We start from the raw sequence: 25063 nt of genomic DNA, 5'->3' as shown, positions 1-25063 counted from the left end.
CTGCTTAAGGAGACAATCTGTCCCTTATAGGTGCTCACATGCTGTGCAGGGGGCTCCATTGTGCCATTTAGAGCTGCTGGACAGGTATGTTTAAGTCTGCTGCAGCGGAACTCATAACCACCTCTTTTCCCAGGTGCTCTTTCCTGGGAAGGTGGGGCTTTATTTGTAAGCTTCTGGCATGCTGCTACCTTTTTTCAGAGATGCCCTGCCAAGCAAGGAGGTTGTCTAGTCACAGTCTGCCAGCAGAGGCATTGCTGAGCTTCTGCAGGCTCTGCCCAGCTGCTGTGTAGACTTCCTTGTGGTTTGGTTTACAGAGGTACAGTTAGAAGTGCCTTGGTAATGGTGGTCTGCCTTAATAATGGCAGACTGCCTCAGTAATGGCAGATTGCCTCAGTAATGGGGAACTGTCTCAGTAATGGCGGACTTCCTCAGTAATGGTGGACTCCTTTGGTAATGAGGGACTGCCTCCATAATGGTGGACACCCTTCCCCCTATGAGCCGGGCCATCCAAGGTCCAGCTGCGCTTGCTGGGAAACTGTCAGTCCAGAGCATTTCAGATTGCTGGTCTTTATGAGGTAGGACCCAAGGCACCAGATCACCTGCTTCCTGTTTCTGCCCCTCCTTTTTCAGTTGAATGGGTGGCTCTGTCTCCCAGGTGTCCCAGGCACCAGTTGAAATGGCCACCCAGACCTGTGTGAGTTTTTGTGTGGAAACTCATGGCGCCAGCTGAAATAGCCATGCTGGAAACTCATGGTGCTTTTCAGTCTGGGAAAAGTACAAACTCATTTGGAAATGCACTGATTACTCCCGCTCTGTGTTGTTTTTGCAGGGAACTGCACTCCAGGGCTGTTTCTATTCAGCCATGGTGGATCAGCCCCAAAATATTTTTATTGTACAAATATTCAAAACTTTCTCTGTAAAAATAGCACTGCCAATATTGAAATGTCAAAAGCTGAACTTGAAATAAATGAGAGCATTCTTCAAATGTATAAATACTATTAGAGCCCAAAATTGGTTTTTCTCTTCCCTGTTTTGTTCCCTAAAATATTGTACATCCTTAACACAGGATGATATTTGTTCAATGAATAACATTTATAAAATGTGACTACTATCAAAAAATAGTGTTTAAAGGATATGAACTGGCAGTTTAACACAGAAATAATGACCAAGAAATACGTGAAAAATATTTACATCACTTTGCACACACACATGTGAACACACATGTTTGCATGCATGCAGAGGAAAAAAATGATAATAAGGCTCCCAGCGAGGTTTCATGACTCAGCTGTCTTTACATGCAATGACCTAAAAGGGATTCTGCAGGAGACAGAAGGTGGAGGAGAATTATGTTATCAGTCAGGTGGTCAAAGCACATCCTCTCAACCATTCCTGGAGGAAACTGTGGGTCAACCTGTGGCACTGGCATCTTTGTGTCTGGTAACTCCCGTGTCTCCTCCCTTATTCTTTGCTCCTCCCTGAGGGTATACTCTTCTTTCCATTTTTGAAATGAGTATCTTAGCAAAAGACTATAGAGAGAAACTATCTTAAAAATTAGAAATCAAACACCTTAAAGTTCTTCTAAAATGATCACACAGTATGTCTTTATAGAAGAATAAGAAGAAAATAAAAAGACTAAGCTTAAAGTCATAAATTACAATCATGTGCTGTGTAACAATGATTTGGTTAATGACAAGACTGCATTAAAAACAGTGGTCGCATAGATTGTAATTAAGTTGAAAAATTTCTGTTGCCCGCTGACATCATAGTCATCTTAATGTGAGAGCACAATTACTTTATTTTTTATAGCTGTAGTGTAGCCTAAGCGTATAGTGTTTATAAAGTCTAAAGCAGGTCAGGCGCGGTGGCTCACGCCTGTAATCCCAGCACTTTGGGAGGCTGAGGCAGGTGGATCACGAGGTCAAGAGATCGAGACCATCCTGTTCACCATGGTGAAACCCCGTCTCTACTAAAAATACAAAAAATTAGCTGGGCATAGTGGCGCATGCCTGTAATTCCATCTACTCAGGTGGCTGAGGTAGGAGAATTGCCGGAACCCAGGAGGCAGAGGTTGCGGTGAGCCAAGATCGCGCCATTGCACTCCAGCCTGGGTAATGAGCGAAACACCGTCTGAAAAATAAATAAATAAATAAAATAAAGTCTAAAGCAGTGTACAGTTACGTCCAGGGCCCTCACATTTACTCAGCACTTACTCATTGATGCAACAAAAGCAACTTTCAGTTCTGCAAACTCCGTTCTTGGTAAGTGGCCTATACAGGTATATCATTTTTTAAAGATCTTTTATACCATATTTTTTACCGTAGGTTTACTATGTTTAGATATACTTAGATACACAAAATACCTGCCATTGTGTTATAATTGCCTACAATATCCAGGAGAGTAATATTCTGTACAGGTTTCTACCTGAAAGCAATAAGCTATAGCATATAGCCTAGGTGTGCAATAGGTTATAGCATCCAGCTTCCTGTAGGCATAGTCCATGATGTTTGCACAGTGTTGAAATTGTCTAAAGACACATTAATCTGAATGTAGCCCCATCACTAAGTGATGCATGACTGTACATGAAATCCAAAAAAATTAACAGTATCTCCTTGGAGTGGTTTCTTCACTCTTTGCCCCTTCATCCTGCTCCCAATCTTTAAGTCAGTGGACATCAGCTTAGACCTCTGGGCTTTGCTTAAAAGAATCCACATTAATTACTGCTCATCAGCATTCATCATGGTGACAGCTCCTGTTAGCAGTGCTGTTTATTTTGTTCTCACCCTTTCTGCTTGGCTGTCAAGTGGAAGAATTTTATGGTTCTTGAGGGAGCAATTCTTTGCTATGACCAGCTGGTTTGAGAAAATAAAAAAGTCTTCTTTTCAGTGTTGTACTGGGTTTGGTAATTCCTTGTAAATAAAATGGCACAAATGCAGCAATTAATAGTGTTTCTTAATTGAGTCCATTTATAACATAGCAGAGTTAAACCAACCAAAAAGCTGTTGAACAAAATCCTGAACTCTTAATAGTATTTCAAGTGATTTTTATAGCTAAGGAAGGAACTTTATATTGTCTTCTGTAGATCATATTGATATATTGCTTGGCTTAAACTTTATAATAATGTGTTATTACTTTATAATATCATTTACTTATTTTGTATTACATGCTAATAAGTTGTATTTTGGACTTTTTGGATTAATTCTTTTTTCTTTCAAGAGTTTTCTTTAATTGTATCTTAAACTCAGAGTTTAATAAAGATTGGTGCATCTCTTACAGACTTCAGCTCATTAACTCAATGTTTTTGTTTATGAAGTAAGTTTATAATAAGAGTAAAGACTGAACTTCAAATAATTAGATGCAGTTAAAAATACTCTAGTGGCATTAGGAGAGGTATTTGCCTTGTAATAATATGTTTTTGATAATTTTGGAAATATATATCACTAAGTGAAACTAAAACAGCTAAATTAAAATATTAAAAAAAAACCTTAAGCATCAAGTAGCTAAAAGAGTAGTACAGAATTACTGGCCACAATATAAAAGAAAAAGACAAAATTTTGGAGAGGTGAGACCAGAAATGAGGGATTCTTTTATCAAGGGGGCATTCAGGTACCCCAGAAATGATTAAAATAGAAGAGAGATTTGACATCCTTATAGAGCTAAAGAAACAGAAGCTCATGATTCTAAAAATAGTTAGTACAAATTAGAAATAAATTAGCTTTTGCCAAGACTTCAGTCCCAATTGAAATAGTTGTTTCTGCCTAATCTCAAAAACTAACATTTAATTAAGGTGATGGTATGCTGCCAAGTGCCATCCAAAAATAATGCAAATATCTTCTAGAAAAAACAACTTTTAACTCCCAAATTTATTCTGCACATCTTTTCTTTTTTAAATGTAATATCTAATACAATATCAAAGATATTTAGACATGCCAGAATAAATGACAAGATAAGTAATAAATAGCACAAGAAATAAACTTGTTCTGTAGGGAGATAAAAGCCAACATTAAAACTTTTTAAATGAACCCCAGTAGAAATTCTAATCTTAATATTTCAATGAGTAAAATTAGAATCCAGTGGATTAGCAGTAGATTGAACATAGCTTTAAAATGATATGGTGGCCAGATGTGGTGACTCACGCCTGTAATCCCAGCACTTTGGGAGGCTGAGGTGGGCGGATCACGAGGTCAAGAGATTGACACCATCCTGGCCAACATGGTGAAACCTCGTCTCTACTAAAAAATACAAAAATTAGCTGGGCGTGGTGGTGCATGCCTGTAGTCCCTGCTACTTGGAAGGCTGAGGCAGGAGAATTGCTTGAACCCAGGAGGCGGAGGTTACAGTGAGCTGAGGTTGCGCCACTGCACTCCAGCATGGCGCCTGGTGACGGAGCGACACTCTGTCTCAAAAAAAAAAAAAAAGATTTAGTGGTTTGGAAGATGGCTTATAAGAAAATATCCTGAATGAAGGTCAGGAGTTAAAATTAAAAATATAGAACAGGATGTAATTAACTTAGAAGGTGCAGAAAAAAACCTAACACATCTTTAGTTGGAGTACAATGAAAAGAGAAGTAGAATAGAATGTGGCAGAGGTTGTACTATTTAAAAACATAAGCTGAGATTTTTGAAACTAATAAAAAATTAATCCACAAAATTAAAGAACCCAGTAAATCCCAGGCAGAAAAGATAAATAGGAATCCATACCTAAACATATGTACATATTCTCTAATAAAAGTTAAAGCAATTAAACACCATAAAGAAAATTTTAGAAACAGAATATGATAAGATTAGAGACTGATTTTTACCACCAAAGAGTAAAAAAGATTAAAAAGGACCGACAGATTTAAAATAAAGGAATCAGGAACAGCAATGGAAGTTAAAATAAGTGAATAATAAATAGCTTGAGGAAAATAACTAACCCAGAATTCCATACCTAAAGTATCCTTTGTTCCATTGTAGATCAACTATGTTCTCTCTTTAGCTGTTCTAATAGTTTGTATTTCTCGTTTTTTCAAGGTTTCTACAGGTGTTTAAGTGCAGATTTCTGGTTTCTTGTTTCTGTTTCTTGGTTTAAATGTCTTTTATTTGGAATTCATTCGTTCTCTGAATTTTCCTTCTGTTACGGAAATTTTGTACTCATTATCATTCCTATCACCTCTCTACCACTCTATTTATTTTTCTTTGGAATTATGTATGCACATACACACATTAGAATAGGATGGATGGATGGATAGATAGATAGACAGACACTCAACTTACAATGGGGTTAAGTCCTGATAAACCTATGTAAATTAAAAATATCCCTAAGTGGAAAATTAATTTTCATCTTATATTTTCAACTTATGCACAACATGCCAGATTGTCATTCATGCAGCATATTAAATGCAGTATCATATAGTTGAAAAATAAATTGTGGATCATCTGTGTGTATATATATGTGTGTGTGTGTCTAATTTAATGAATGATGCTTTCTTTATACTTTTTGTCTTTTACAGTCTTCTGTTAAAATATTCTCCAACTCATCTTTTCATACTTTCACTCAGATGGTTACTTCAGCTCTTCTTCCAGTTCAGTAATTTTCTATTCAGCTCTTTAAATCTGCCCCAACATTTGTACAATCAATTATTGTGTTTTTCATTTCTATTATTTTTGGATCTTTTCAGAATTTGTCTAGTCAATTTTCATAGTTTCAAATGCTTTTCTTGTATTCTAAACAGCCTTATTTTAAGCTACATTAATTTATATATTTTGCATCTGTTAATTCCAGGTTTTCCACCATTGTAGGTGTGAGCACGCTTTAAATGACTCATTGCAATGTTTCATTTCTTTCTTAGGTTAATTTTATTTCTAACTTTACAACCCTTAGAACATAACCAATATAAAACTTTGTGGCTCAGGTTTTATTTTTTTTTCCTTGAGAAAGGAGTATCCATTACTTCAAATACTTCAAATTCTTCCCTCTCTTCTTTCCCTCCCTCCCTCCCTCCCTTCTTCCCTCTTTTCTTGTTTTTTCTCTCACTCTTTCCCTTTCTCCTTTCTTTGTTTCCATACTTAACATTGAAAATTATTGCTCCAAAGCCATATTCATTCAAACTTATGGTTAGAAGTTATGTTGGGTAAATTTTCTTTTTGTGTCTCTCTTATTATTTCTTCATATTTACGCTAAATCTAAAGTGAAATAAAAACAACATTACTTTTTTCCTAATTTGTATCACACTTTTTAGTAAATTTAAAAATTCTCTTTGTATAGATCCTGCAAATTTCTTCCCTAGTTTATTTTTAAAGAATTTATCATTTTGTTGCTATAGTGTGTGATATTACCTATTACCTGCAGTTACAATTTCATCTAGTTATTTTTTTATAATGTTTGTCATAGGCATAAAATATATATGGCTAACTGACCAACAACATTTTCCATTTTTTTCTTTGGTCTCGAGTCAAAAGGGCACATATATTTTATGATTTAATCATATCCATCACCTCTAGGCTCAGTGGTAGATCCTGTCAGTTAATTTGACATATATCAAAGCAAAAGTCTTTCTTTATAATATTTTAAATTGTGTCCTGAAGAGAGGTTAATATAAGAATGTGTAAGTATGTGCTGCTTCCAGTAGCCAGGTTTTATATCACTTGAGAAAGCCTGTCTGGGAAAATAAACATGAATAAGAGCATAAGAGATGAAAGATACCGATATCTATTATGATCACTTTGTGCTGCTGAAATATACATATGTGAGACAATAAACTAATTTTATTTATTATTTATTCATGCATTTGTTCGGCTTTAGCTAATTTAAGTTGTGTTTCTGGTAGATCATAGGATAGGGCTCTATGCTTTTAAAAATAGCTTGGGTAAGGGCTCTTCCATTTGATCAAGTCTTCTTATAATTCAGAGTTCTGCCTGGGCAGTACTGTTGTTCAGTCTTTTATGATTTCATATCGGAATTTTCATTTTCTCCTATATGCAGAACATTATTTTCCTTGATTTGATTGTCTGTAGAGTTCATAGTCCCAGTAAATGAATGGTGTATAAAGAATAAATTTACACAAATGAAAATTAATGGAGAATTTGTAGTGTCTCATTATTAAAACAAGTGAAACAAAGATAAAAAAGATTCTTAGAGTATTAGAGCAAAATATTTGAAAGATTAAGTAATTAATACTTTCCCTCCTGTGTCAACATATTTTTGTTTCCGAAGCCTCAGAAGGGTAGAGAGGCTTGTTAATGTTACGAAGTTGTTATGGCAAGGTTAGCTTTGTATGTGTCTTTATGTGTTTGAGGACAGGAGTGGGGATGGTATTTTAAGGTTGGCAAATAAGTAAGGGAGGGGCTAGAGGAACAGAAGAGATATGTTCTATGAAGCACAATTTTCAAATTAAAAAATAAAATACAAATTCTTCTTTAAAAAATAAAATTGTGCTTCTATTGCTTGATGACAGGTACGTTAAAAATATTTTTATCTTTTTAGAAAATTATCAATTTTGTCATCATAATAAAAATAAAATAGAGAAAATCTTAATCCCAAATCTATATACCCCATTGTCATGGTTCCTTTCAAAGTAAAATTTTCAATAATGATTGTAGTGCTCAGCATTATGTATTATATCCATTATCAATTTATTGCTTCCTAGCTCTCAATTTTATTTTTATTTTAAAATTTACTTATTATATTTTAAGTTCTGGGGTACATGTGCAGATCATGCAGGATTGTTACATACGTATATATGTGCCATGGTGGTTTGCTGCATCCATCACCCTGTCATCTACATTAGGTATTTCTCCTAATTCTATCCCTCCCCAATCCATCCAGCCCTGCTATCCCTCCCCTAGCTCCCCACCTCCCAGCAGGCCCCAGTGTGTAATGACCCCCCCAGCTGTGTCCATGTGTTCTCTTTGTCCAACTCCCACCTATGAGTGAGAACATGCAGTGTTTGGTTTTCTATTCTGTGTCAGTTTGCTGAGAATGATGGTTTCCAGCTTCTTCCACGTCCTTGAAAAGAACATGAATTCATCCTTTTTTATGGCTGCATAGTATTCCATGGTGTATATGTGCCACATTTTCTCTATCTCCTCTATCATTGATGGGCATTTGGGTTGGTTCCAACTCTTTGCTATTCTGAGGAGTGCCACAATAAACATATGTGTGTGTGTATCCTTATAATGATTTATAATCCTTTGGATACATACCCAGTAATGGGGCTGCTGGGTCAAATGGTAGTTCTATTTCTAAATCCCTCAGGAATCGCCACACTGTCTTCCACATGTTTGAACTAATTTACACTCCCACGAACAGTGTAGAAGTGTTCCTGTTTTCCACATCGTCTCCAGCATCTGTTGTCTCCTGACTTTTTAATGATCGCCATTCTAACTGGCATGAGATGGTATCTCAATGTGGTTTTGATTTGCATTTCTCTAATGACCAGTGATGATGAGCTTTTTTTCATGTGTTTGTTAAATATACAAAAAAAAAAAAAAGAGAGAGAGAGAGAGAGACAACCACAACAAAAATTGGGCAAAGAATATAAATAGTTCTCAGTTTTCTTTGTTTCGCTTTGTTTTGCAGTACTGTAAGTAAAGCCTGTAACCAGTTCTCCTTTTCAAGTCAGCACCATGTTAAGTCTTTGCCCAAAACAGACACTGGGAGGTCACTGCAAGGCATAATTGAGAAGAGGTTTTGCTTTCTGATTCCCTGTTTTGGAAAATACATTTTCTACGTTTTATTAAAAAAAAAATACTATTATTAATGTGCTTCCTAATTCTAAAAGCTGAATAATCTGTGGACCTACTTCTGTTATTTATTTTCCTTGATTCTTGGCCATATTTTATTGATTTTTTTTGTATGTCTAGTGATTTTTAAACATGTTTGTCTGACATTTTGTACCAAAACCCTGTAGAGTCTCCTTCAGATAATAACTCTCCCCATGGAGGATGGTTGATAATCTATCAGTAATGGAGCTGAGGCAATGCAGAGCTTTCATTTTGCAATAAGACTTACTTCACGTCTAACTTGTTCCTTTTCCCTTGATGTTACCCTTATGGGTTTTTTTTGTTGTTGTTTATTTTTTTGAGAATAAGTATGCAGCTTTGTCTCCAGATCTCTGTGAGACTGTGAAATACATGTATGCTATTCAACAGTTTCTGAATTCGTTTCTTATCGTCTAACCCTACAGGTTAAAAATTTGGAGAGCTTGAGTGGCTACCTGGTAATGTGTTTGAGGCAGCCACCATTTTAGAAATATAGTTTGTCTCCCAAGCACCTTAAGACTAAAGAGATTTCATGCTGATATAGCTGATTATTCTGCCCCAGAAATCAGCCAGAATATGAGGAAACCTGGGATTGGCATTTGAAGGTCTTCCAGTTTTCAACCCACCACAACAGTCCTGAATGACCATGATGCACTTCACCGCTGGTTTCTATCTCCCACAGTTTTGTTCTCTCTGCTGGGAGCAATTTGGACTGTCTCCAGAGTCAACAAAAACTTTTCAATGGAGAAGATGCTTAATAACCACCTGGAAAGAACTGTGTCCTCCACAGTGTTATAATATGGTGAAACATAATTTTTGTAGTTTATCTGCTTCCTCTCTTAATTTGTTTGAAAGTGTTGGAACTTCACGATCTAGCATATCTTATCTGAAAGCAAAAGTTACTGTTTTCCTTTATTGAGAATTACTTATATAGAATAAATTTACTCAATTTAAGCATACATTTTGAAAAGTTTTGGCAATTGTATATAGACATATAATCATCACTGTGATTCATATTTCCATTACTCTAAAGTGTTTCCCTCTATGTCAGTAAAGATGATTTCTTGACATATTTGGATTTAGTTTTCCTTTTTGAAATAAATTTGTCTTTTTGTTTAAATATTTTTCTGAATACTGTCAACTCTCATCTTCCAATTCCTTTTTTGTATATTTTTATTCTAAATATTTACATTTCTGACTTGCATCCTGTCATATCTTTCATTGCTTACTTAATTAATATTTAACTTATTTTGAAGTATTATAAGTGTCCTCCCCTTTGTGGTTGGATTTTGGGATAGTGTTTTTGTTGGCTAATTAGTATTGATTATCTCCTTCTGTTTTACTTTTATAATTTAGTATATGGTGCCTACCTCTTCCCATTTATTTTCATTTGTACTCTTTATTTTTTGGACCATCAATTACAAGTATTTCTTTTTTTTTTTTTTGAGACAGAGTCTTACTCTGTCGTCTAGGCTGGAGTGCAGTGGTGCAGTCTCAGCTCACTGCAGCCTTGCCTCCTAGCTTCAAGCAATTCTCCTGTCTCAGCCTTCTGAGTAGCTAGCTGGGACTACAGGCACATGCCACCACTCCTGGCTAATTTTTGTATTTTTAGTAGAGATGGGATTTCGCCATGTTGGCCAGGATGTTCTCGATCTCCCGACTTTGTGATCACCTGTTTTGGCCTCCCAAAGTGCTGGGATTACAGGAGTGAGCCACCTCGCCCTGCCAATTACAAATATTTCTAAGGAGAAGTTGGCATTTGAGGGAAGGTTCTGTAATACATAACATCTTCTCTTAAATAACAATGTTTGGTAAATCTTCTGATTTTGTATTGGGGATCTTAGGTTCATCCTCTGGTTTATACCTTTTCTCTCCCATCAAGCCTCTAAGTGGTATCATTCTCTTTCAAATTTACTTTCTCTCAATAGTAGTGTTTTTCAAAGATTATGGTGTCTGTGAACAAACTGAAAAACTCGTCATATCATGCCTTTAGGTACCATAGTAGTCAGTGTTCTGATCACTGGCTCTTAGACCACTTCCCAAAATTCACCCCAAACTTTTTATCTCAACATAAAACTTTTGCTTTTTCAGGTGATCCTATTAATTTGTCTAGCATTAGAACCTAGTATTTTCCCTTATCCTCAACCTTACTGTATTTTCCCTTTTCAGTTAAACTTTATCTGTCTCTGTGTAGTGTTGTGAAATTCAAGAGTAGGTGCTATCATTTTCAAATATTATTTACATATAGGTAAAAAAAATTTGACGTCTTTGTCTTCTGGTTTTGATTATGTGTGATTTTTAGAGAAGATGGGAGATTTGTTAATACCATTATCTTTTGAGATCCTGAATTTCATATTTTAGACTCATTTCCTTAATTCCGTATCCTTGTCCTATAATTTGGGCCTTCAGCTAATAAAAAAAAAAATTTTTTTTGTCCTTATAATCTACTTCTTCCTTCCTCAATATTCATTACATTCAAGTTATCCTGGATTCTTATTTCCATCACCAAAACATGGAAACTCATTGTATTCTTGAAATCTTTGCATCTCTTATTCCCTCCTCCTGAATGATCTGGTGTGGAATCTTCACACAATTAAAACATTCCTCCCATTATCAAGATTTCTTCAGTACTCACCCATTCTGTCAGAGCTGTCAGGCCATCCTAGTCTAAGTAACCTCCAAGTCTCAATTAATATAACCATTCTTTTCTTACTATTATCCTATCTCATTTTATTGGTAACATTTGTACTATTTGCAAATTTATTAGCTTAATAATAAATTTATTCATATATTTATAGTCTGTCTACTCTAATAGAAAACTCAATATAAGCAGATATATTGTTTGTTAATATTGTATTTCCAGAACCTAGAATCACGCCTACACATAGTAGGTCTGTAACATCTTTGCCAACTAACAGTTTTTTTTTTTAATTCAGTTTTGTTTTGTTTTTGCCTGTGTATTCATAGTAGCACATTGAGAGAAATCTAATATTTCACCAGCAAACTGTGTCAACTTTGTATTCCATTTTGATTTATCACATCAGAAGTGTTGTAGGTTCTGTAAGTAGGATTACTAGATCATATTGAAGCTTTGAATTATTATTCAATGTATAGTTTTTGTTTAGACATCACCTGAAAGTTATTTAAACTTCTGTCATTATCAATAAAGAAGCTTTTTATGTCATTCCGTCCTATGTGCAAGTTCAGAGGAAGACTTGCCTCTTAAAAGCATTTCTTGTGATGTAGATTTTCTAAGCATCTCTGCATGATTTCTCTCTATGAACAACTTCCACTCTGCAGGAATTACTATTTACTCAATATTCTTTGCCTCAAAGCAGCAAGCACTTCTAAGGAGCTCACTAACAAGATATAAACATAACATTGATCATTTCACATGCGTTTTGCCTTTCTTTGAAATTCTTTCTCCTTAAACTTAAGTCTACAACAAATCTTAGTCTTGAAATATCCATTAAAAAGTAGAAGTGAAAATGAGAAAATTGCACAACTGTATGGGTAGTCCTCCTTTGAGCTCTGTAGGGTTCTCCATTTTTCCAAAATATTTGAGCCAAAGAAAGAAGAAGCAATTTGCCTGTTCCTACTTTTAACAGTATTCCTGGGTAGAGTCCATTAAATAGAAAGGGATAGAGTCCATTAAATAGAAAGAGAGAATGTGTATTTTCATTTGTTATTCCTGAAGACAACACTTCACAGACATCCGTGTGCAATATTCTAAAGAGGCATTTTATATTATAGATAATCAAAGTTAGATATACTCAGAAATATGGGCAACTAAAGGATAATAGTATGGAGAATAATTATTACTTCAGCTATGTGATAATAATGTATAGAATGTTATCAGTACATTGAAATAAATAGTCGTATTTCCTGACTCTCCTAAGCAAATATTGCCAAAGTTACTGAACAGTGTTTTATATATTAATCAAATATACTTGGATATTATTGTAATGCTATAACTAATAGAATATCTGAGAAGCCAAAAACACATAAAGGTATGTTATCTCCTTGTGTAATTAATTTATTTAAAGTATTCTTACATATGAGAGAAAAATAGAGCAGTTTCTTCTTATGCATGCTTCTGTTTTCCCTGGTACCAATTGCCTGCTGTCAATTGCAGTCTGAAAATTAAATGGAAAATTCAAGAAGTAAGCAATTTTTTTCTGTCATTGTGATTAGCAAGATAAAATCTTGAGCTATCCTGCTCCCTCTGGACCAGGACACAAATCATTTCTTTGTCCAGGATAGCCATACTTTATATGCTACCTCAACTTAGTCCTTTGGTAGCCATCTTGATTTTTAGATTGAGAAAATATAGTATATACAGATGGTCACTGACTTAGGATGGTTAGACCTACATTTTTTTTTTAATTTACAAGGAGTTTATCGAGTTATTAAATGCATTGTTGACTTGATAGTATTTTCCATTTTTGACACACTTATCGGGGTGTAACCCCATAGCCAACTGAGAAAGATCTGTATAGGGTTTAGTGCTGTCTGTGGTTTTAAGGATTCGGTGGGGTCTTGAAATAAATCCCCCACAGACAGGGAAAGACTACTGGGTAATGAAACTAAAGTTGTTGTCAGGAAATCATGTTTTGTTCTTATTTCCTCCATTTCTATCATGTAAGTACAAAAATAATGAAAGTTTTTAAGGCAAAGTATTGAGTACAGTTAGAAACCATGGTCAACTGCTCCTCCTTAAAACTCCTGGGATTTTCTCACACATTGCCTTCCTAGTTCTCCTTTAACTTATTTAAGCAGAATTCCATTTAATCTGTTACGTTTCTTGTTGCTCTATGCATTCTCACCTCATTGAATTTATTCATATTGTGTTTTTTATCTTGAGCTATCTTCCTGTATTTTATTTTTGGTTTACTCAATAACCTGACTGTAACACAATTAATAAAATTTTATAATAATGTCTAGTTTTACATAAAATAATTGAAGATGCTATGAAGTCATAAAATGTAGAATTGGATTCTAAATGTCCTTTCATTCATTTTTCCTGTGGCAGTACTGGCGAAGGTAGCTGCATAACTGGGGATGACGGGAACGGGAGAATCAGCTATGAGAGATTTCCAGCCATGATGGAAACAATGTGAGTAGAAAGATACTTTGTTTAAGAAAAGGATGAAGTAATGACTGTCACATAAAGATGAGCACAGTGTAAATATTTTCTTTAATTTGGAGGCATATGTGTTTTCCCATGGGGTATCCTCCACAGGACAGAAGTTACCTTGTCTTCTGTCTACAGACAAGAAATATTTTATATTACTATTGGTTATCTATGACTTACAGACTTATAAAATAGTTTCCTTAAAATCAGAATTGTGTAATCTGCAGCATGCTACAGAGCATGCATAGAGATTTCTATTGAAGTACAAATACTTTTCTGCAAATATAGGGTGACAATGTACAGGAAAATATGCAGGTAATTCTGTCAGATAAAAGAGAGAGTGAAACTAAAATTTCTCAATGGTTGTTCAGAGGTTATAATCTTTGAAGACAGACTGGTAGTATTTCTTGCAGGCGAAGATTAAAGAAAGGATAGATTATTAGCAAAGTGTAGAAAATGTTGTGATGATTTTGGATTTATATTACCTACCTATAGCATACTGGTTTATTATGTGGAGCATTTCATATTTAACTTGGATTTATATCACCGATATGAGCAAAGTAGAAAAGCATACACTATTTATACTATTTTTTTGTTGAACAGATGAAGTAAGGGGACAACTGAGGCAATTACATATATATTACAAATAAAAGAGGGACATATTATCACATAAACTGTTGGATAATTCTCCCTGTGGCCTGTGGCCTAAAGCACATGTACAGATTATTAGAACACCCTCTTTTCTTTGGAATAATTGCCTCGGGTTTTGGCGTTAGTAGGTGTTTGTCCAATCTGTTTGGTGGAGTCAGTCCAATTCTGAGTAAAAGTGAGGAGGCCGACTTCACATTTACTGTTTAATTGCCTCATAGCTCCTCATCATTTTGGCTGTGAAAGTCTGGCCTGTCGTTGCCAGTAGGGAAAGGGAGATCACCATTCTCTCCAAATAACATCATTTTCTAAATGACTATTGACATTATGAAACTATTCAAGCTAACCTATTAAAAACATAAAAGGGCAATAAAGTTAGCTTACTAACATTTACAGCAATATTATATTCAAGAGATTGAGAAGTTGACTTCTTAGTATGTTAATATGCACCTCTGAAAAGTAATACATGAATACCAAAATCCATACATTCAGCAAAAGCAAGGTGTCTAGACTGGGGTCCTCACAAACACACACTTGGTTAGAATTAATAAATTACTTTCTAAATTAGTGTCAGAAGAAAAGATAGTTGTTTCTATTTAGCTGTGTCTATCATCCTCTCTGGTGTATTTTATCTGTGTTATTTACAGAGTATAATGTTGATCTCTGTATCCTCCCATTAGTATAATTTTTTATTTTAACAAAATAAGACTATAAATCAATACCAGCTACAGTAGAAATGCAATTATGTAGTGCTATTTGAAGTTTGGTTACTATCATAAGTAATCTTGTAAGATTCATTTTTCCCCCTTGTACCTTTGTATACAAATTCTTTACTAGCCTACAGAAGAAATGTTTTAAAAATGATGGTCTCTCCTTATAAATTTATTCTAACACTTTTTGTGGAGGGATAAAAATGCAATTTGTTGTTTTCTTTTATCCCACTGTGATAGCTTCATTGCTTCAAGGTTGGATATTATACAAAAAAAGCATGCCATGAAATGTCTGAGTATCATAATATATTTGAATTATTAGAATAACATTAGATGTTTGTGTTGATGTTATGCAAACTGAGTGGGTTTTTTTTGTCTTTCTATTTCAATATTTTTTTAAGTTTTTGAAATTTATTTTTCAATTGATATTTTTTAAACTTTTGTCAATTTGTTTTTATAGACCTTTTCTTTAGTGAGAAGTGTCAGTGCTGCATTCATATAGAGACTCCTTTGCAATGCAGGGATATACGTGTTGTGACCTTTAGCTACTTCTTAGACTCTTCAAATAACGATATTTCTCATGGCTCCGTTTTTTGTTTAGAATATTCTCTTCTTAAATAACAAGATGTGTTATCTATTACCAAATATACTAAAATATTTATAAACTAGACTAAGTAATATGATACTATATGTCTCTTTAATATTGTGATCCAAAAATGAAATGTTTAAAATAATTGTGAAAATAATTTTATCAATTCTCCAAAAGTTAGAAGAATAACACTTTATTCTAGGACTGAAACAATGAAATAAAATATTACATTATCTTTTATTCGTGCAACTCCTTGGAATGGGTATGAATGTGATTTTATAAGTAATTGAAGGATGTGTTTTACTTGATACATTTTATCAAGAGTTTTCCATTTGCTTATATCAAATTTTTGCCACTAAAAGACAATGTATTTTCTCTTCAATATGATTGTATTATTATATTAGCTAAAGGTATATGTGAGTCTAGGCAACGTATTCTTACCTTTCTGCACAGTTAGGACTTTCTGTGAAAATTTTACTGAAAGTTAGAACCTGGACTAAAAGACAGCCTCAGAAGTAAAATTACTCTGACTAGAAAGAGAACTCTAGATCAAGTTTTACTTCTCTAGAGGTATGTGTTTACATTGCAAGGAGGATGAGACACAAGACCATACAGGTATTCTGAGGATTTTAAAGCTTAAAGACATTAGTTTAATCTTCCCCCTAGAAACATAGATTTACATTCCAAAGGGAAGTAATCCAGGATTATTTTCCTTTGAGTTCTTGAGAGAAACATCTGTTAGGAAGCAAAATGTTTCATCTTTCTGGAAGGGAATAGGTGACAACTGACCGACTGCTACTGCTACATAATCTCATAGATTCATATGGTTGGGGCTTCCGTGTATCTTGACTCTCTGGTGCCTGTGAATGACCTCTTAACTTGCTCTCTTAGTGTTGCCCTTGAAGAAGATACTGGGAATTGGGGAACTGGCTTGATTATTGTTTTAACTGGCTTGGTTATTGGCTTTCAGTGAATGAAAATATGCTTTGCTCCAAAAACCATGAGTATACATTCAGGATATTATTAATAACTATACATATTAAAAACTTAACATATAGTATTTCTAAACAGGTCATTATTTGAATGTACCATTATTGTTAAATCCCTGGGGAAAATATTTTTAAGTTTCCAGTGTATTCCTAAATTTTCTAACTCTAGCTTGTATTTGAAGCCACAATGAGAGATTATATTTAAACATCCATTAAATCTCAGAAGGAATGCCTATAGAAGAGGTCAGATAAAATTTATAATGCTTGCTTAAGAAAATTGAAAGTTCTGTGAGCATTCATGAATTGCTCAATGATTATTATATATAATAGTTTATCTTTCAGAACTTTGAGAAAAATGAGATAAATATATTTTAAAATATTTAGTAAAATATTTAAAATTGTGTTAATGATTGCCACTGTTGCTGATCCTCAGTGAGACTCTCACAGGTCACAAAACAATTTACAAAGTAGCCAGAGTTTACCTTAAGATTACTCAACTCTACCCGAGGTTCTTACTCAATTCTTCCTCTATAAGAATAAAAACCATGAATATTTGTCCCGTGCAGCCACATACAAAAAGCCAGAAAGCTAAAGTTAAGCTATAAGTTAACCCAGATACACTCAGAGAGAAATCAAACAACTACCATAATTTGAGATTTCCATAGAGAGATTTTTACTATTGGTTGGTACTATGAGACGAATTAAACTGAAGTTATTAACAACTAAGTTGCTATTTGAGATATTCTTTTGAAATTTATATAGCATATATTTACTTTGGGACAGGCAGTTGTAAATTTCAATGTGTTTTAGGAAAGGAAGTCCAAGGATGCCCTAAGAATTTTTTAAAAATCAATAATTTTAAAGGCCAATTTTCAAAGTTAACTGTAGAAATGACAAAATAAAATTAAAACCCTAAAAACTTTACATGTAAAGCCACTTCAGATACAAGTGTCCCTGGATACACAAAGATTACAGAAACTAAAATTTGTGTGGTCACTGTTATATAACAGATTTCTTCTTAATGATAGTGTGGTTGTTTATACTGCATGTAAATTTTTAAACCCCAAGCTGTCTCTTTAATAAATTCAGCCTGATGCATCTTTTGAAGTTGAAAGATTTACTGCTATTTTAATTGACTCAAAGGCAATATAGCTTTCTCTGGAACCATTGCCAAAAACAAATGACATGCCATTGGATCTATGATTTCAATTCCTGGGGCAGTAGTATCTTCAAAGGGAGAAGCAATTGATTCATACTATGCAACCTCAGGCTAATTCTCTAATTAGGTGACAATTTAGATGCAGTGCATGCCCTAAATGCTGTGTGGAGTGTGAGGTACAGACAGGATGATGCCCGACTGTGGTAATGTAAAGAGAGCAGATGGCCGAGAAAACGCAATTTCTGCAATTATTTTAGAGTTGTAATTGTGTTAGTCAATTAAGCATTATTATTAAACTTTAATTTTTGGAATATTAATCAGAAAGACTATTTCAATTGTCTGAAATAATTTACCAAGTAGATCAGTGATGAACATTCAAAGTTTTTCCATAGCATAAAATAGTAATAATTTTGTCCCTGCAGTCTGCTATGTGAATTACAAAAAATAAGTGTAGAAATACAACATTAGTACATTTATCATAGCTTTTCCCCGCAGTCTGCTATATGAATAAAAAAATGAGTGTAGAAATGCAACAGCAACACATTTACCATTGGTTGAATGCTTTGCTCAATAAAATAACTATTTGCATCATGTTTATATTTTATCTATCATTAAAGTATACCTACTTTGAAAAATATATGCATCAGCTTACGTATATACCACCTAGTAACAGTACAGAATTATCAAACTTGTAAATTGTAGGGGGGCTAGGGGAGGGATAGTGGGGGACAGGGAGTGTGGGGAGGGATAACATGGGTAGAAATGCTGGATACAGGTGATGGGATGGAGGCAGCAAACCACCTTGCCATGTATGTACCTATGCAACAATCCTGCATGATCTGCACATGTACCCCAGAACCTAAAGTACAATAAAAAAACTTATAAATTGTGAATTTTAACTCACATTTCTATTTGCTGTATATAAAAGCTGGACATTGTAACCAACATGTTAAATGTAGAGAAGGGATATTAGCATTTTTGTATTTATTTATTTAACCTTCTCATTCAATGGGATTTCTCTACTACTGTCCTGTTTACCTGACACTATTATTCTATCTTGCAAATATCTTTGTTCATTTCAAAACACCCCTGCCTCCTTTAATGTAGATACTACTTAGGTCTTTTGTTATTGTTTGGTTGGTTGGTTTATTTTTGTCTTTTTCTTTTTGTGGAGAATGGGGTCTTGCTATATTTTCCAGGCAGGTCTCAAACTCTTGGGCTCAAGCTATCCTACGTCTGCCTCTCTCGGAGCTGGGATTACAGGTGTGAGCTACTGCAACTCATCAAAATTACTTAGTATATTCCAGTCATCAGCTATTTTTGCCACATCTCAGGATTTCTTTCTCAGTGGGTTTTAAAATTAATGCTGTGTCAAAAAAATTTCTTCTTTAAAGAGTACATTAGAAATTTCAGAAAATGAGATTCTAGTTAGTGCCAGGAGGAGATACATAGCATGGAAAGCGGATTTACTCAGTCCAAATCAAACCTGAAGATATTAGAGAGGCAAGAAAAGAAAACAGATTCAAGAAGCTAGGAGAGAAAAATCCAAGATACCGAAATGCTGGAGAACAGGTAAGTATGGGAGAAACACTGCTGCAGGTCTAGACCAGAGAGCATCAAGAAGAATCCTTGAAAGGTTAGGTCGGAGGAAGGGTTTTAAGCATCACATCTTGCTTTTACTCTCCACATTGTTTTACAGCAATGATTGCCTGTTGTTTGCTGCAGAGATCAGCAACAACAGTTGGTGTTGATGTTCACCCTATAAAGGTAGTACAAAAGCTTTAGTGAAGTAAAAGGCTGATGTTAAAATGTTTGCACTGGCCAGAACTTTTACTTCTTGAATTTTCACTTCTCTGTTTTCTCTCCGGGTGAATTACAGCCAGGAACCTGCCACATTGAAGCTAATTCCCTACTTTTCTTTAAATTGTGGACAAGAGCCTGTTATAGGACTAATATTATTACGAAATTGACTGATTCCAATAGGAGAGCACAAACTCACATGCCAAAACTAAATATGCAAAAAGCATAAATACTTAAAACATACAACATACTGAATAATACAACATACTAAATAACTTTCATCAGAGGAAAGTTATTCAAAGTGGAAGAAAAATAACTAACAATGAGATTGTTTTTATAAAAATATAAATTTATTAGCAGCATACAAAAATAAGAAAAAGAAAAAAGTGGAAATATTAATATGTTAAATGATATATAATACATGTATACAAATAGATGCTAAATCTATCACAATAGATAGGATACATAGTAGGATGATGGGGAAGTATAATTAAAAACAAAACCTTCTTCCAACCCAGAGACTCTCTCCACAGAGGTAGTAAAGAAAGACAACATTCTAATCATTGAATAAGCATTAAAACAGAGTGTGATATGCGTCACAGGCAATCCACTGAAGATTGCAAAGGCAAAGAAATATCCCTCTCTTATAGGCCAAACAGATACAGCCCATTACATACATGCTTTCAAGATAAATATTAACTGGTTCTCAGGTAAGAGGACTTGACAGCACCATTCATCACACATAGCAAATCCTAACTCATGGTAATTGGGAGGCCCACTTGTTTTAGGTAATTAGCTTTATCTAAAGGAGAAAGTGTCATCTCATATCTTTAAACAGGAGGTAGTTTTGCAAATTGGAGCAAGTCAGTCACCAAAATTATGATTCTGTTTTTTAAAAACTGGGAGATAGAGGTGCCATCCATTTGTTGTTTACATTTCAAAGAGATGGTCTTCAGGTCCTTGAGAAAGAAATTTCTGGGTCATAAAGCTGACAGAAAGCCTAACTAACTTTCAAAAGGATATATACATGTTTCAAGACAGGAGAGAAGAAGAAGGAAAATTTCTTCCCTTATTTTTAACAGGGAAAATAAAGCCTGTTGTTTTTATTTGTTTTGCTTACAATAGAGCTGAAAAACATGAGTCAAACAATACATTAAAATCTCTACCACTGAGCAGCAGAAATAATAAAGAACACGCAAAACCTGAAATATGAGAAACATAGAGTTAGAAGAACAAGGCTGGAGGCATCTACTTTCTTACTTGAAAATATATTTCAAAGCTACAGTAATAAAAATGTACACAGTATGGTACTAGCACGAAGAAATAGACATAGACCAATGAAACAGAGTTAACCAGAATTATACCAGCATAATATACCATCAACTAATCTTTTACAAGAGGACCAAGAATACACAATGGGAAAAAAAACAACGTCTTCAATAAATGGTGCTGAAAAAGCTGAATATTTATGTGGAAATAATGAAATTGAATTCTTATTTTACAATATGCTTTAAAAACTCAGAATGGAGTAAAAACTTAAATGTAATACCTGAATCTATGAAACCACTATACCAAAAAAAGAGAGGAAAAGCTCCATGACATTTGTCTGGGCAGTGATTTTTTTTTTCATATGACCCCAAAAGCACAGGTAACAGAAGTAAAAATGGACAAATGAAATTACTTCAAACTGAAACGTTTCTGCATACAAAGGAAACAAACAACAGAATAAAAAGAGACCTACAAAGTGGGAGAAAATATTCGCAAGCCTCCGTAGATCTAACGAGGAACTCCTACCATCTCAAAATCAGAAAGAAAAAGTAAGTAACCTAATTCAAACATGGACTTCAATAAAGATTTCAAAGACATAAAAATGGCGAACAGGTATATGAAAAAAATGTTCAACATTGCTCATAATCAGGAAAATGCAAATCAAAACCGTAATGAGATATCACCTTGCATCATTTAGTATGACTGTTGCCAAAAAAACAAAAGATAAAAAGTGTCAGCAAGGCTGTGAAGAAAAGGGAAACTTTGTACATCATCATTGTTGGGAATATAAAATAATGCATACTCTAAGAAAAATAGTATGGAAATTCCTCAAAAAATTAAAAATAGAAACACCATATGATCTTATGGTACCACTTCTGGGTATATATCCACAAAAATTTAAGTAAGTATTCAAAAAGACTTGTGCACTTACCTGTCATTGCAGCACTATTTCACAGTAGCCAATTTAGTGACACAACCGAATGTTCATTGACAGGTGAATTAGTAGGAGGTATGATGTTGTATCTACATACAATTATATGATTAGTCAGCCTTTAAAAAGGAGGAAATTCTGCCATTTGCAATGACATGGATGAACCTTGAGAACATTATTCTTAGTAAAATAAGCCAGTCACAGGAGAATAAATACTGCATGATCCCATTTATAAGGTAACAAAAAAATGTTGCTGAAACTCTGTTTATTCTGTCAATATTTAATATTCATTAATGGATGCATTGGGAGCAAAAGTAGCCATCTCATTAAAGGATACATTTTAAGTAACATTATACTTTTTGTTAAATAATTATTTATTGACATTTTATAACACATTTATTATTTTTATTGATTGTGTATACTAGTATTAATTTTAAGATAACTCATTGTAGACATTGGCTTACACAAGGATTTCAACCAAGAACCCAAAATCAAATGTCATAAAAACAAAGGTAAATGACTGGGACCTAATTAAACTAAAGGGCTTTTGCACAGCCAAAAGAAGAGTCAGCAGAGTAAACAGACAACTCACAGAATGAGAGAAAATCTTCACAATCTATACATCTGACAAAGATCTAATATCCAGAATGGACAACAAACTCAAACAAATCAGTAAGAAAGAAACAATTCCATCAGAAACTGGGCCAAGAACATGAATAAACAATTCTCGGAAGAAGGTACATACATTAATGACCAACAAACATGAAAAAATGCTCAACATCACTAATGATCAAGAAAATGCAAATCAAAACCACAATGTGATCACATCTTACTCCTGCAAGAATGGCCGTAAGCAAAAAATCAAGAAACAGTAGATGTTGGCGTAGATGTGTGAATGTGAAACACTTCTAGACTGCTGGTGGGAATGTAAACTGGTACAGCCACTATGGAAAACAGTGTAGAGATTCCTTAAAGAAACTAAAAGTAGAACTCCCATTTGAACCAGCAATCCCACTACTGCATATCTACCCAGAGAAAAAGAAGCCATTATTTGAAAAAGATACTTGCACACACATTGTATAGCTGCACAATTCACAATTGCAGAATCAGGGAACCAACCAACCCAAATGCCTTTCAATCAACTAATAGATAAAGAAACTGTCTATAATCACGACGGGATACTATACAGCCATAAAAAAAGAATGAATTCAGGAGGCTGAGGCAGGAGAATTGCCTGAACCCAGGAGGCGGAGGTTGCGGTGAGCCGAGATCGTGCCATTGCACTCCAGCCTGGGTAACAAGAGTGAAACTCCGTCTCAAAAAAAAAAAAATGAATGAATTTATGGCACTTGCAGGGTCCTGGATGAGATTGGAGACTGTTATTCTAAGTGAAGTAACTCAGGAATGGAAAATCAAATATCGTACGTTCTCACTGACAAGTGGGAGCTAAGCTTTGAGGAAACAAAGGCGTAAGAATGAAACAATGGGCCGGGCACGGTGGCTCCCGCCTATAATCCCAGCACTTTGGGAGGCCGAGGCAGGTGGATCACGAGGTCAAGAGATCGAGACCATCCTGGTCAACAAGGTGAAACCTCGTCTCTACTAAAAATACAAAAATTAGCTGGGCATGGTGGTGCGCGCCTGTAGTCCCAGCTACTCGGGAGGCTGAGGCAGGAGAATTGCTTGAACCCGGAAGGCGGAGGTTGCGGTGAGCCGAGATCGTGCCATTGCACTCCAGTCTGGGTAACGACAGCGAAACTCCATCTCAAAAAAGAAAAAAAGAATGAAACAGTGGACTTTGGGGACTTGGGGAAAAAAGTGGGAGGTGGCAAGGGACAAAATACTGCAAATATGGTGTATACGGCTTGGATGATGGGTGCACCAAAATCTCAGAAATCACCACTAAAGACCTTACTCATTTAACCAAATATCACCTGTACCCCAAAACTTACAGAAAAATAAAATCATGAGAGTCTATGAACAATGAAAAAATTAAATTATATAATCATTACACAACGTGTAACATGAAATTAATAAGGGATAAGAAATGTATTGCCACAATTTTCTGATGGCAATATAATTAGGAATTTCAGTCCAGTGAAAATAAGGAGTGATGAAATGGCTGTAAAATCACAATGGCTTTTAGATTCCACTGGATGCATTTAAAAGCATTGCAACAATTTGATTGTATCATTATAATAAAACAGTTCTATTCTGGTGACAGTTTTCACAGATTCTCACAGACTCTCCTTCCAAATCCATCTGTGTAGCAAACAACTTTGGAAGTTACAGATACTATCTCCCTCTGTGGAAGAGTTCATGTTTGTAATTCCTAGCAGTGTAATAAAGAAAATGCTTCTCTGCAGAGCAAAGATCAGGCAGGTTTGCTAGCAATTTCATAACATTGGAGGTTGCAAAAGGTCATGGTTTCTCAGTTGAGAGAAATCCACTGTCTATGTGTGTCATCCACATAGTCACACCCCAGCATGGCCCCCATGGGACTTAAAAACATGAAATGTGCTGTCTGCTCAGCCAACAAAAAAAAGAACCTTTTTTTCTGACTCAGGAGTCTCATGCCTTCCACCAGCATCTAGGAACTTTGACCATGCTAGTGTCTTGGTACATGAGTAAAACCTCAGAGCATTTGCAGTTCTTGACAAAATATTTATGTTTATAATAAGCAAAACTATATCCTTTGTATTTATAATTATAATGAGATGTTTAAATCAAAGTATAACTATATATGCTCAAATGTGAAGACCATGAGTATATTTTTAATTTATTAATTAGATAATTGTTGGCTACTCTAGTGGAAAGAAGAAAGTTTTCTTGTCTGGAATTTTCTCTCCTACTGCTGCATGCAAACAGTAGGTGTTCCAAATCTCTATGATGAATGAGTGAATACTTTAATCAGTCTACCCCTAGTAAAAAAAATAAAAATGAAAAGGCAATATTTTCAAAATTTGGTAACTCATACTTGTGGTAAATAGAGGAGAGGCTATATTTTGCTTTTGATTTCAGAACTTACACAATTGTATAAATTCGTGCACAATTCCTTAAAATAAGACAACTTTTGTTGATTCAATTTTCAAGATG

The 25063-nt window shown here is 34.7% G+C and overlaps 1 long non-coding RNA gene across 1 annotated transcript in view; it reads left to right on the top strand.

Moving 5' to 3' along the window:
- LOC144580102 (uncharacterized) overlaps positions 1 to 25063 on the top strand; it is a 149767-nt gene that overhangs the window by 41738 nt on the left and 82966 nt on the right. The window contains exon 3 of the long non-coding RNA XR_013529028.1: positions 13771 to 13854. This is a non-coding gene — a long non-coding RNA (uncharacterized LOC144580102). The remainder of the gene's footprint in view (positions 1 to 13770; positions 13855 to 25063) is intronic.

This window comes from Callithrix jacchus, chromosome 18 (assembly GCF_049354715.1).
Source record: "Callithrix jacchus isolate 240 chromosome 18, calJac240_pri, whole genome shotgun sequence".
NCBI classification, from domain to species: domain Eukaryota; kingdom Metazoa; phylum Chordata; class Mammalia; order Primates; family Cebidae; genus Callithrix; species Callithrix jacchus.
Note: the sequence above shows the minus strand (reverse complement) of the source record. Positions and strands in the feature narration are given on the sequence as shown.